The sequence below is a fragment of the Micromesistius poutassou genome, assembly GCF_964030765.1.
Source record: "Micromesistius poutassou genome assembly, chromosome: 20".
NCBI classification, from domain to species: domain Eukaryota; kingdom Metazoa; phylum Chordata; class Actinopteri; order Gadiformes; family Gadidae; genus Micromesistius; species Micromesistius poutassou.
In genome coordinates, this window is record NC_140290.1 from 374,986 (window position 1) to 389,870 (window position 14,885).

Below are 14,885 nucleotides of genomic sequence, written 5' to 3' on the forward strand. Positions count from 1 at the left end.
CCAAATGGTGCGCGATGGCATAAATAACCCAATTTAAGCTTAGTTACACGTTTGCATTTAAATGGACTGAGTTATCAACTTTTCCAGTTTTTATGCGTGCAAAATGCTTTTCAGAGCGAGAAAAACGATTTTTGACCTACAATGTGTTTTTGACCCTAACACATGAATTATGCTCAAAACCAACGCTCTCCACTTCCAAATGGTGCGCAATGGCATAAATAACCCTATTTAAGCTCAGTTACACGTTTGCATTGAAAGTGACTGAGTTATTCACTTTTCCAGTTTTTATGCGTGCAAAGTGCTTTTCAGAGCGAGAGAATCACTTTTTGACCAAAAAGGTGTTTTTGACCCTGACACGTGAATTGTGCTCAAAACAACTGCTCTTCACTTCCAAATGGTGCGCAATGGCATAAATAACCCTATTTAAGCTCAGTTACACGTTTGCATTGAAAGGGACTGAGTTATTCACTTTTCCAGTTTTTATGCGTGCAAAGTGCTTTTCAGAGCGAGAGAATCACTTTTTGACCAAAAAGGTGTTTTTGACCCTGACACGTGAATTGTGCTCAAAACAACTGCTCTTCACTTCCAAATGGTGCGCAATGGCATAAATAACCCTATTTAAGCTCAGTTACACGTTTGCATTGAAAGTGACTGAGTTATTCACTTTTCCAGTTTTTATGCGTGCAAAATGCTTTTCAGAGCGAGAAAAGCATGTTTTGACCCACAATGTGTTTTTGACCCTAACACGTGAATTATAGTCAAAACAAATGCTCTCCACTTCCAAATAGTGCGCAATGGCATAAATAACCCTATTTAAGCTCAGTTACACGTTTGAATTGAAAGGGACTGAGTTATCAACTTTTCCAGTTTTTATGCGTGCAAAATGCTTTTCAGAGCGAGAAAAGCATGTTTTGACCCACAATGTGTTTTTGACCCTAACACGTGAATTATAGTCAAAACAAATGCTCTCCACTTCCAAATAGTGCGCAATGGCATAAATAACCCTATTTAAGCTCAGTTACACGTTTGAATTGAAAGGGACTGAGTTATCAACTTTTCCAGTTTTTATGCGTGCAAAATGCTTTTCAGAGCGAGAAAAGCATGTTTTGACCCACAATGTGTTTTTGACCCTAACACGTGAATTATAGTCAAAACAAATGCTCTCCACTTCCAAATGGTGCGCGATGGCATAAATAACCCTATTTAAGCTCAGTTACACGTTTGCATTGAAAGGGACTGAGTTATTCACTTTTCCAGTTTTTATGCGTGCAAAGTGCTTTTCAGAGCGAGAGAATCACTTTTTGACCAAAAAGGTGTTTTTGACCTTGACACGTGAATTGTGCTCAAAACAACTGCTCTCCACTTCCAAATAGTGCGCAATGGCATAAATAACCCTATTTAAGCTCAGTTACACGTTTGAATTGAAAGGGACTGAGTTATCAACTTTTCCAGTTTTTATGCGTGCAAAATGCTTTTCAGAGCGAGAAAAGCATGTTTTGACCCACAATGTGTTTTTGACCCTAACACGTGAATTATAGTCAAAACAAATGCTCTCCACTTCCAAATAGTGCGCAATGGCATAAATAACCCTATTTAAGCTCAGTTACACGTTTGAATTGAAAGGGACTGAGTTATCAACTTTTCCAGTTTTTATGCGTGCAAAATGCTTTTCAGAGCGAGAAAAGCATGTTTTGACCCACAATGTGTTTTTGACCCTAACACGTGAATTATAGTCAAAACAAATGCTCTCCACTTCCAAATGGTGCGCGATGGCATAAATAACCCAATTTAAGCTTAGTTACACGTTTGCATTTAAATGGACTGAGTTATCAACTTTTCCAGTTTTTATGCGTGCAAAATGCTTTTCAGAGCGAGAAAAACGATTTTTGACCTACAATGTGTTTTTGACCCTAACACATGAATTATGCTCAAAACCAACGCTCTCCACTTCCAAATGGTGCGCAATGGCATAAATAACCCTATTTAAGCTCAGTTACACGTTTACATTGAAAGTGACTGAGTTATTCACTTTTCCAGTTTTTATGCGTGCAAAATGCTTTTCAGAGCGAGAGAATCACTTTTTGACCAAAAATGTGTTTTTGACCCTGACAGTGAATTGTGCTCAAAACAACTGCTCTTCACTTCCAAATGGTGCGCAATGGCATAAATAACCCTATTTAAGCTCAGTTACACATTTGCATTGAAAGTGACTGAGTTATTCACTTTTCCAGTTTTTATGCGTGCAAAATGCTTTTCAGAGCGAGAGAATCACTTTTTGACCAAAAAGGTGTTTTTGACCCTGACACGTGAATTATGCTCAAAACCAACGCTCTCCACTTCCAAATGGTGCGCAATGGCATAAATAACCCTATTTAAGCTCAGTTACACGTTTGCATTGAAAGTGACTGAGTTATTCACTTTTCCAGTTTTTATGCGTGCAAAATGCTTTTCAGAGCGAGAGAATCACTTTTTGACCAAAAAGGTATTTTTGACCCTGACACATGAATTATGCTCAAAACCAACGCTCTCCACTTCCAAATGGTGTGCGATGGCATAAATAACCCAATTTAAGCTTAGTTACACGTTTGCATTTAAATGGACTGAGTTATCAACTTTTCCAGTTTTTATGCGTGCAAAATGCTTTTCAGAGCGAGAAAAACACTTTTTGACCTACGATGTGTTTTTGACCCTAACACGTGAATTATGCTCAAAACCAACGCTCTCCACTTCCAAATGGTGCGCAATGGCATAAATAACCCTATTTAAGCTCAGTTACACGTTTGCATTGAAAGTGACTGAGTTATTCACTTTTCCAGTTTTTATGCGTGCAAAATGCTTTTCAGAGCGAGAGAATCACTTTTTGACCTACAATGTGTTTTTGACCCTAACACGTGAATTATGCTCAAAACCAACGCTCTCCACTTCCAAATGGTGCGCAATGGCATAAATAACCCTATTTAAGCTCAGTTACACGTTTGCATTGAAAGTGACTGAGTTATTCACTTTTCCAGTTTTTATGCGTGCAAAATGCTTTTCAGAGCGAGAGAATCACTTTTTGACCAAAAATGTGTTTTTGACCCTGACAGTGAATTGTGCTCAAAACAACTGCTCTTCACTTCCAAATGGTGCGCAATGGCATAAATAACCCTATTTAAGCTCAGTTACACATTTGCATTGAAAGTGACTGAGTTATTCACTTTTCCAGTTTTTATGCGTGCAAAATGCTTTTCAGAGCGAGAGAATCACTTTTTGACCAAAAATGTGTTTTTGACCCTGACAGTGAATTGTGCTCAAAACAACTGCTCTTCACTTCCAAATGGTGCTCAATGGCATAAATAACCCTATTTAAGCTCAGTTACACATTTGCATTGAAAGTGACTGAGTTATTCACTTTTCCAGTTTTTATGTGTGCAAAATGCTTTTCAGAGCGAGAGAAGCACTTTTTGACCTACAATGTGTTTTTGACCCTAACACGTGAATTATGCTCAAAACCAACGCTCTCCACTTCCAAATGGTGCGCGATGGCATAAATAACCCAATTTAAGCTTAGTTACACGTTTGCATTTAAATGGACTGAGTTATCAACTTTTCCAGTTTTTATGCGTGCAAAATGCTTTTCAGAGCGAGAGAATCACTTTTTGACCAAAAATGTGTTTTTGACCCTGACAGTGAATTGTGCTCAAAACAACTGCTCTTCACTTCCAAATGGTGCGCAATGGCATAAATAACCCTATTTAAGCTCAGTTACACATTTGCATTGAAAGTGACTGAGTTATTCACTTTTCCAGTTTTTATGCGTGCAAAATGCTTTTCAGAGCGAGAAAAACACTTTTTGACCTACGATGTGTTTTTGACCCTAACACGTGAATTATGCTCAAAACCAACGCTCTCCACTTCCAAATGGTGCGCAATGGCATAAATAACCCTATTTAAGCTCAGTTACACGTTTGCATTGAAAGTGACTGAGTTATTCACTTTTCCAGTTTTTATGCGTGCAAAATGCTTTTCAGAGCGAGAGAATCACTTTTTGACCTACAATGTGTTTTTGACCCTAACACGTGAATTATGCTCAAAACCAACGCTCTCCACTTCCAAATGGTGCGCAATGGCATAAATAACCCTATTTAAGCTCAGTTACACGTTTGCATTGAAAGTGACTGAGTTATTCACTTTTCCAGTTTTTATGCGTGCAAAATGCTTTTCAGAGCGAGAGAATCACTTTTTGACCTACAATGTGTTTTTGACCCTAACACGTGAATTATGCTCAAAACCAACGCTCTCCACTTCCAAATGGTGCGCGATGGCATAAATAACCCTATTTAAGCTCAGTTACACGTTTGCATTGAAAGTGACTGAGTTATTCACTTTTCCAGTTTTTATGCGTGCAAAATGCTTTTCAGAGCGAGAGAATCACTTTTTGACCAAAAAGGTGTTTTTGACCCTGACACGTGAATTATGCTCAAAACCAACGCTCTCCACTTCCAAATGGTGCGCGATGGCATAAATAACCCTATTTAAGCTCAGTTACACGTTTGCATTGAAAGTGACTGAATTATTCACTTTTCCAGTTTTTATGCGTGCAAAATGCTTTTCAGAGCGAGAAAAACGATTTTTGACCTACAATGTGTTTTTGACCCTAACACATGAATTATGCTCAAAACCAACGCTCTCCACTTCCAAATGGTGCGCGATGGCATAAATAACCCTATTTAAGCTCAGTTACACGTTTGCATTGAAAGTGACTGAGTTATTCACTTTTCCAGTTTTTATGCGTGCAAAATGCTTTTCAGAGCGAGAGAATCACTTTTTGACCAAAAATGTGTTTTTGACCCTGACAGTGAATTGTGCTCAAAACAACTGCTCTTCACTTCCAAATGGTGCGCAATGGCATAAATAACCCTATTTAAGCTCAGTTACACATTTGCATTGAAAGTGACTGAGTTATTCACTTTTCCAGTTTTTATGCGTGCAAAATGCTTTTCAGAGCGAGAGAATCACTTTTTGACCAAAAATGTGTTTTTGACCCTGACAGTGAATTGTGCTCAAAACAACTGCTCTTCACTTCCAAATGGTGCTCAATGGCATAAATAACCCTATTTAAGCTCAGTTACACATTTGCATTGAAAGTGACTGAGTTATTCACTTTTCCAGTTTTTATGTGTGCAAAATGCTTTTCAGAGCGAGAGAAGCACTTTTTGACCTACAATGTGTTTTTGACCCTAACACGTGAATTATGCTCAAAACCAACGCTCTCCACTTCCAAATGGTGCGCGATGGCATAAATAACCCAATTTAAGCTTAGTTACACGTTTGCATTTAAATGGACTGAGTTATCAACTTTTCCAGTTTTTATGCGTGCAAAATGCTTTTCAGAGCGAGAGAATCACTTTTTGACCAAAAATGTGTTTTTGACCCTAACACGTGAATTATGCTCAAAACCAACGCTCTCCACTTCCAAATGGTGCGCAATGGCATAAATAACCCTATTTAAGCTCAGTTACACGTTTGCATTGAAAGTGACTGAGTTATTCACTTTTCCAGTTTTTATGCGTGCAAAATGCTTTTCAGAGCGAGAGAATCACTTTTTGACCTACAATGTGTTTTTGACCCTAACACGTGAATTATGCTCAAAACCAACGCTCTCCACTTCCAAATGGTGCGCGATGGCATAAATAACCCTATTTAAGCTCAGTTACACGTTTGCATTGAAAGTGACTGAGTTATTCAGTTTTCCAGTTTTTATGCGTGCAAAATGCTTTTCAGAGCGAGAGAATCACTTTTTGACCAAAAAGGTGTTTTTGACCCTGACACGTGAATTATGCTCAAAACCAACGCTCTCCACTTCCAAATGGTGCGCGATGGCATAAATAACCCAATTTAAGCTTAGTTACACGTTTGCATTTAAATGGACTGAGTTATCAACTTTTCCAGTTTTCATGCGTGCAAAATGCTTTTCAGAGCGAGAAAAACGATTTTTGACCTACAATGTGTTTTTGACCCTAACACATGAATTATGCTCAAAACCAACGCTCTCCACTTCCAAATGGTGCGCAATGGCATAAATAACCCTATTTAAGCTCAGTTACACGTTTGCATTGAAAGTGACTGAGTTACTCACTTTTCCAGTTTTTATGCGTGCAAAATGCTTTTCAGAGCGAGAGAATCACTTTTTGACCAAAAATGTGTTTTTGACCCTGACAGTGAATTGTGCTCAAAACAACTGCTCTTCACTTCCAAATGGTGCGCAATGGCATAAATAACCCTATTTAAGCTCAGTTACACATTTGCATTGAAAGTGACTGAGTTATTCACTTTTCCAGTTTTTATGCGTGCAAAATGCTTTTCAGAGCGAGAGAATCACTTTTTGACCAAAAAGGTGTTTTTGACCCTGACACGTGAATTATGCTCAAAACCAACGCTCTCCACTTCCAAATGGTGCGCAATGGCATAAATAACCCTATTTAAGCTCAGTTACACGTTTGCATTGAAAGTGACTGAGTTATTCACTTTTCCAGTTTTTATGCGTGCAAAATGCTTTTCAGAGCGAGAGAATCACTTTTTGACCAAAAAGGTATTTTTGACCCTGACACATGAATTATGCTCAAAACCAACGCTCTCCACTTCCAAATGGTGTGCGATGGCATAAATAACCCAATTTAAGCTTAGTTACACGTTTGCATTTAAATGGACTGAGTTATCAACTTTTCCAGTTTTTATGCGTGCAAAATGCTTTTCAGAGCGAGAAAAACACTTTTTGACCTACGATGTGTTTTTGACCCTAACACGTGAATTATGCTCAAAACCAACGCTCTCCACTTCCAAATGGTGCGCAATGGCATAAATAACCCTATTTAAGCTCAGTTACACGTTTGCATTGAAAGTGACTGAGTTATTCACTTTTCCAGTTTTTATGCGTGCAAAATGCTTTTCAGAGCGAGAGAAGCACTTTTTGACCTACAATGTGTTTTTGACCCTAACACGTGAATTATGCTCAAAACCAACGCTCTCCACTTCCAAATGGTGCGCAATGGCATAAATAACCCTATTTAAGCTCAGTTACACGTTTGCATTGAAAGTGACTGAGTTATTCACTTTTCCAGTTTTTATGTGTGCAAAATGCTTTTCAGAGCGAGAGAAGCACTTTTTGACCTACAATGTGTTTTTGACCCTAACACGTGAATTATGCTCAAAACCAACGCTCTCCACTTCCAAATGGTGCGCGATGGCATAAATAACCCAATTTAAGCTTAGTTACACGTTTGCATTTAAATGGACTGAGTTATCAACTTTTCCAGTTTTTATGCGTGCAAAATGCTTTTCAGAGCGAGAAAAACGATTTTTGACCTACAATGTGTTTTTGACCCTAACACATGAATTATGCTCAAAACCAACGCTCTCCACTTCCAAATGGTGCGCAATGGCATAAATAACCCTATTTAAGCTCAGTTACACGTTTGCATTGAAAGTGACTGAGTTATTCACTTTTCCAGTTTTTATGCGTGCAAAATGCTTTTCAGAGCGAGAGAATCACTTTTTGACCTACAATGTGTTTTTGACCCTAACACGTGAATTATGCTCAAAACCAACGCTCTCCACTTCCAAATGGTGCGCAATGGCATAAATAACCCTATTTAAGCTCAGTTACACGTTTGCATTGAAAGTGACTGAGTTATTCACTTTTCCAGTTTTTATGCGTGCAAAATGCTTTTCAGAGCGAGAGAATCACTTTTTGACCAAAAAGGTGTTTTTGACCCTGACACGTGAATTATGCTCAAAACCAACGCTCTCCACTTCCAAATGGTGCGCGATGGCATAAATAACCCAATTTAAGCTTAGTTACACGTTTGCATTTAAATGGACTGAGTTATCAACTTTTCCAGTTTTTATGCGTGCAAAATGCTTTTCAGAGCGAGAAAAACGATTTTTGACCTACAATGTGTTTTTGACCCTAACACATGAATTATGCTCAAAACCAACGCTCTCCACTTCCAAATGGTGCGCAATGGCATAAATAACCCTATTTAAGCTCAGTTACACGTTTGCATTGAAAGTGACTGAGTTATTCACTTTTCCAGTTTTTATGCGTGCAAAATGCTTTTCAGAGCGAGAGAATCACTTTTTGACCTACAATGTGTTTTTGACCCTAACACGTGAATTATGCTCAAAACCAACGCTCTCCACTTCCAAATGGTGCGCGATGGCATAAATAACCCAATTTAAGCTTAGTTACACGTTTGCATTTAAATGGACTGAGTTATCAACTTTTCCAGTTTTTATGCGTGCAAAATGCTTTTCAGAGCGAGAAAAACGATTTTTGACCTACAATGTGTTTTTGACCCTAACACATGAATTATGCTCAAAACCAACGCTCTCCACTTCCAAATGGTGCGCGATGGCATAAATAACCCTATTTAAGCTCAGTTACACGTTTGCATTGAAAGTGACTGAGTTATTCACTTTTCCAGTTTTTATGCGTGCAAAATGCTTTTCAGAGAGAGAGAATCACTTTTTGACCAAAAAGGTGTTTTTGACCCTGACACGTGAATTATGCTCAAAACCAACGCTCTCCACTTCCAAATGGTGCGCAATGGCATAAATAACACCATTTAGGTAACCCTTCCTTTTACAGTACGGTAATAACCAGCTAATTACCTGGTAATAAGATGTATTTACTAGGTAATAACCAGGTAATTAAATGCAATTACCAGGTACTTACCAGGTAATTACTAAGTACTTACCAGGTTATTACGCAGTATTTACAGATATTTTCCCTGACTACTACCAGGCATTTACCCAATAATTACCTGGTAGATACGCAGTAATTGTATATTGTAGATTTTAAACCCAGTAGTTAAAAATATTTACCTGATATTTATCTGGTAAATACCAACAAGTTACCTGGTATTTACCCAATAATTACCAGGTAGATATCCTGCAATTGCATATTGTAGACTATAAACCCACTGAATGTGTCTATATGTGACTTTGTTAGGGTGATAATAACTTAGATATTTACCTGGTAATAACCAGGTATTTACTAAAAATGATCACATATTTACCTGGTAACTACCACTTATTTACGTGGTAGTTAACCTGATATTTACCTGGTAAATATCAACTAGTTACCTAGTATTTACTAGAAATATACTGAAAACTACCAGGTATTTATCCAGGAATTATAGATGATGTATTACCAGTCAACCTGTGTAGAGACAGTGAGGGTATAACTTGCAACTATTTACCAAGTAATTACTTTCTAATTACCCAGTAATTACAATTCACATTATCAGGTAAAACCTTGTGAATTACCCTGTAAGGAAGGTGGAACTGTACTGTAAAAGGAAGCGTGGTTTGTTTCAATGATATTACCATGTACTTTCCTGGTAACTGTAGGTTATAATCCTCTGCCCCCCATCAGGCTGTGTAGTTTTGAACATGGTACCTGGCAAAAACTCCCATATCTACCTGATAATTATCAGGTAAATATCAGGGTGATATCAGAGTTTTACAGAGTAGTTACCCTGTAAGAAAGGTGGAACTGTACTGTAAAAGGAAGCGTGGTTTGTTTCAATGATATTACCATGTACTTTCCTGGTAATTGTAATCCTACTACCCATCAGGGTGTGTAGTTTTGAACCTGGTATCTGGCAGTAACTCCCATATCTCCCTGATAATTATCAGGTAAATATCAGAGTTTTACAGAGTAGTTACCCTGTAAGGAAGGTGGAATTGTACTGTAAAAGGAAGCGTGGTTTGTTTCAATGATATTACCATGTACTTTCCTGGTAACTGTAGATTATAATCCTGTGTAGTTTTGAACATGGTACCTGGCAAAAACTCCCATATCTCCCTGATAATTACCAGGTAAATATCGGAATTATATCATAGTTTTACAGAGTAGTTACCCTGTAAGGAAGGTGGAATTGTACTGTAAAAGGAAGCGTGGTTTGTTTCAATGATATTACCATGTACTTTCCTTTACATAAAGATACAATGCATTTTGTTACACTCCTTCACACAACCTGTGACAAAAAAGAGTTTAATTTTAATCTTAATCTGCAAAATTTGACAAGAGTAACTTCAATACATAAAGTACAACACAGTGGCGTAGCTTTCAAGTGTATTTCAAAACAAGTAGGACATGTTATAAACAAGTGCAAAAAGTTCAAAGTGCAGTTGCATCTTGTATGAAATGTAACACCAAAAAAAGTGTCAGGGTCAGAAGAGGTAGAAATAATCGTAACAAAATAAAACATTGCTGATCCAACGTGCAAACTGACAATGCCTACTACTACTATGCCTAAATAAAATGAGTAAGGCTGACAACATCCTTGTGGAAATTATTGAACAATATCAAACTACTGCACTATAGAGCTTGACCCCACTTTGGAATTTTGTATTTGATAGGGAGCAGCTCTGTGGCCTTCCTCATTTTTTCGATTTTTTCCTGCAGGGGTTTGTTGGCATCTACAAATGCCTTGCATAATTTTGCGTAGTTTGCTAAAGTCTGTTTCTCTTTGAAGAGGGGCAGCTCCCCAAAGTCTTCGCCCTCTGTGGCTATGATGACATCTGCAATGACCGCAGTCCCTGCAATGGTATTCCTGTCCACTCCGAGTTGTTCACAGGTGTTGGTCATGCTGCGGTTTCGCCTGAAGACTTTCAGGACCGCTTTGTAGCGGTGGACAACGTCCTCTGGGCTCAGAACTACAAAACAGATCATCAAAACAAAATATAGATTAACACTGTGTAATAATTCTGTGTAAAATAATCAAATTAATGAATGAAGTGTAGAGGACAAATAGTCAAAGTGCTGTTATGTATTCTCCAATAAACTACATTCATCCTAATCTTTTAATAAGCAGGACATGAAGCCTATGTGTCAAAGCTGTTATATTATCATACTGTTAATACCGTACTCAGTTATATTAAAGCTTTTCATCATGTTCTGTTTAGCTGATGCTATTATATTGTTGTTTGTTTTGTTCACAGAATTGAATCTCATTATAGTTACCTCAGGTAACATCACCTGGACATTTGATTTCATGTCAATACTTAACTGATCATGTGGCTTGTAATGTAGCAGCTAATAAACCAGTGTGAATACAGACAGCTGATAAACGCAAGGAAGCTAAAGAGTAAAGACAGACCTACAGCTCAGGACAATACAAATGTGGATACATTTATGGACTCACACACGCAGACGCACCAGACAAACTCGTGACAAACACGTGAAAACACGACACCTGACATGTAGCCTACTGAGAATATTATATGAGAGTGGAGTCTGTTTTTCTCACCTTCAACCAACAAACCATCGGCCCTCTCCTCCACTTTGTATCTGTCTACTATAGTCTTTGCTACACGCGGTGCAGAGCGCGCGTAAACTCTCTCTCTCTCTATCTCTCTCTGTCTCTCTCTCTCTCTCTCTCTTCCTCACAAAGTTAATCAAGACTCTAAGAAGTACAATTTATCCAAAAAGTTCAAGTAAATGGAGAAAAAGGGGGTCGCATGTATTTCTTACCAAGGTGGAGGTATTGCAGAAGATCCGTGGGTGGTGGTCCGACTGCAATTTGCATCAAAACGTATATTGAATTATCTTCGATTGCATCCAAGTTGCTTGTCCCCTCACGTTTCCGTGTGCGACGTATCATGCGTCATTGCGTCATTACGTGTGCTTCGTTGAATGCCCGCGAAGAGACCCTCGGAAATGCGAGTCTGTGCAGTTTGAGACTCACTACTCTGCAAACCGTACGTAATATGACTTTGATAAGAAGATTACTTGAGAGGACAGCGCAAGGACGTAAACAGACTGAAGAACCAAATAATCGATTTTCATGAATAGATAACAGAAGAAGTTACACAATGTCCCTTTAATGTATTACTGCACTGTTTTTTGTTTCATCTGGTGAGGATTCAACCACATTTGTTGTATCGAAAAACCTTTTAGTGGGTAGTTGGACTTTGGTTTCTTTTCTCCTTGCCCCTGTTTGATATTGTTCAATAAATTCCACTAGGATGTTGTCAGCCTTACTCATTTTATTTAGGCATAGTAGTAGTAGGCATTGTCAGTTTGCACGTTGGATCAGCAATGTTTTATTTTGTTACGATTATTTCTACCTCTTCTGACCCTGACACTTTTTTTGGTGTTACATTTCATACAAGATGCAACTGCACTTTGAACTTTTTGCACTTGTTTATAACATGTCCTACTTGTTTTGAAATACACTTGAAAGCTACGCCACTGTGTTGTACTTTATGTATTGAAGTTACTCTTGTCAAATTTTGCAGATTAAGATTAAAATTAAACTCTTTTTTGTCACAGGTTGTGTGAAGGAGTGTAACAAAATGCATTGTATCTTTATGTAAAGGAAAGTACATGGTAATATCATTGAAACAAACCACGCTTCCTTTTACAGTACAATTCCACCTTCCTTACAGGGTAACTACTCTGTAAAACTATGATATAATTCCGATATTTACCTGGTAATTATCAAGGAGATATGGGAGTTTTTGCCAGGTACCATGTTCAAAACTACACAGGATTATAATCTACAGTTACCAGGAAAGTACATGGTAATATCATTGAAACAAACCACGCTTCCTTTTACAGTACAATTCCACCTTCCTTACAGGGTAACTACTCTGTAAAACTCTGATATTTACCTGATAATTATCAGGGAGATATGGGAGTTACTGCCAGATACCAGGTTCAAAACTACACACCCTGATGGGTAGTAGGATTACAATTACCAGGAAAGTACATGGTAATATCATTGAAACAAACCACGCTTCCTTTTACAGTACAGTTCCACCTTTCTTACAGGGTAACTACTCTGTAAAACTCTGATATCACCCTGATATTTACCTGATAATTATCAGGTAGATATGGGAGTTTTTGCCAGGTACCATGTTCAAAACTACACAGCCTGATGGGGGGCAGAGGATTATAACCTACAGTTACCAGGAAAGTACATGGTAATATCATTGAAACAAACCACGCTTCCTTTTACAGTACAGTTCCACCTTCCTTACAGGGTAATTCACAAGGTTTTACCTGATAATGTGAATTGTAACTACTGGGTAATTAGAAAGGAATTACTTGGTAAATAGTTGCAAGTTATACCCTCACTGTCTCTACACAGGTACAGGTACCAAGGTTCAAAGTGCAGTTGCATCTTGTATGAAATGTAACACCAAAAAAAGTGTCAGGTAATACATCATCTATAATTCCTGGATAAATACCTGGTAGTTTTCAGTATATTTCTAGTAAATACTAGGTAACTAGTTGATATTTACCAGGTAAATATCAGGTAACTACCACGTAAATAAGTGGTAGTTAACCTGATATTTACCAGGTAAATATCAGGTTAACTACCACGTAAATAAGTGGTAGTTACCAGGTAAATATGTGATCATTTTTAGTAAATACCTGGTAATTACCAGGTAAATATCTAAGTTATTATCACCCTAACAAAGTCACATATAGACACATTCAGTGGGTTTATAGTCTACAATATGCAATTGCAGGATATCTACCTGGTAATTATTGGGTAAATACCAGGTAACTTGTTGGTATTTACCAGATAAATATCAGGTAAATATTTTTAACTACTGGGTTTAAAATCTACAATATACAATTACTGCGTATCTACCAGGTAATTATTGGGTAAATGCCTGGTAGTAGTCAGGAAAAATATCTGTAAATACTGCATAATTACCTGGTAATAACCTGGTAAGTACTTAGTAATTACCTGGTAAGTACTTGGTAATTGCATTTAATTACCTGGTTATTACCTAGTAAATACATCTTATTACCAGGTAATTAGCTGGTTATTACCGTACTGTAAAAGGAAGGGTTACCAAAATATAATTAAAACTGCGCGCAGTGATGAACGGGCAAGGCAGTTCAGTGCTATGGCAATGTATTAATAACAATATTGGAATTGTAACATTTAAATATACATAAGGTAGATGAGCAGAACAGTGTTGATAGACTTTGTTCAGTGAAAAGGTGGGGGCTATTTCTGAGCGTTCAACAGAGTGACTGCTTGGGGAAAGAAGCTGTCTTTGTGTCGGCTGGTTTTGGAAAACAGTGCCCTGTATCGCCTATGAGAGGGAAGGATCAGTGGCGGATTTAGCAAATTGGGGGTCCAAGGCAAAGATATGTATGGGGCCCACCTCATCCAATCTTTAAAATAGAACAGAGAAAAAAAATGTACAGACTGAATGGTGGATAGGCAGGTAAAGCTAATCTACGCGGAAGTAAATGTTGGAGATGAGAAAAAAAATCTTCCCCTTTAAACCCTGCATACACTTCTTTACTCCAAAATGAAGATGGAAAGCAGAGAACACACAAAGTGTAGCACTACACAAACTAATGGTCACGATGGCAAAATGTCTTTGCCAAAATGCCAGGAAAACCAGCACTGTTTATTATTTTTTTTAAGATCAAATCAATATCAATATAACAGCAAGTAGTTATGGTAAACCCCCACTAACAGTCATATACTTAGTAAATATTGCCACGAGGAATAATTGACTTTGTATGCGTGAGGTTGCAATTGGCATTGCACTTGAGATTGAACATTTCAAACAAACCTATATATTTTTTTTTTTAAAAAGAGAGAAAGAGAGCCACTTCACAGCTAGTTGCTTCTGCTGTAGCGGCATGTTCAAAGCTTTGAACATTGTTGTTCCTGTCTTTATCCCCAACAGTAGCCGTAAAAAAGTGTCTTCTTTGGCAGCGTTGCCAAATACTTATCTGCGTCTTTTCGCTTTTTTCTTTTATTTGAGCCGCTTGGGTAACTTTATTTCCTAACCCTTTTCCTAACCCTTTATTTTGTTTTCGCGTTTAGACTCGTCTTGCTTCATCTCTGTTTGTCAAC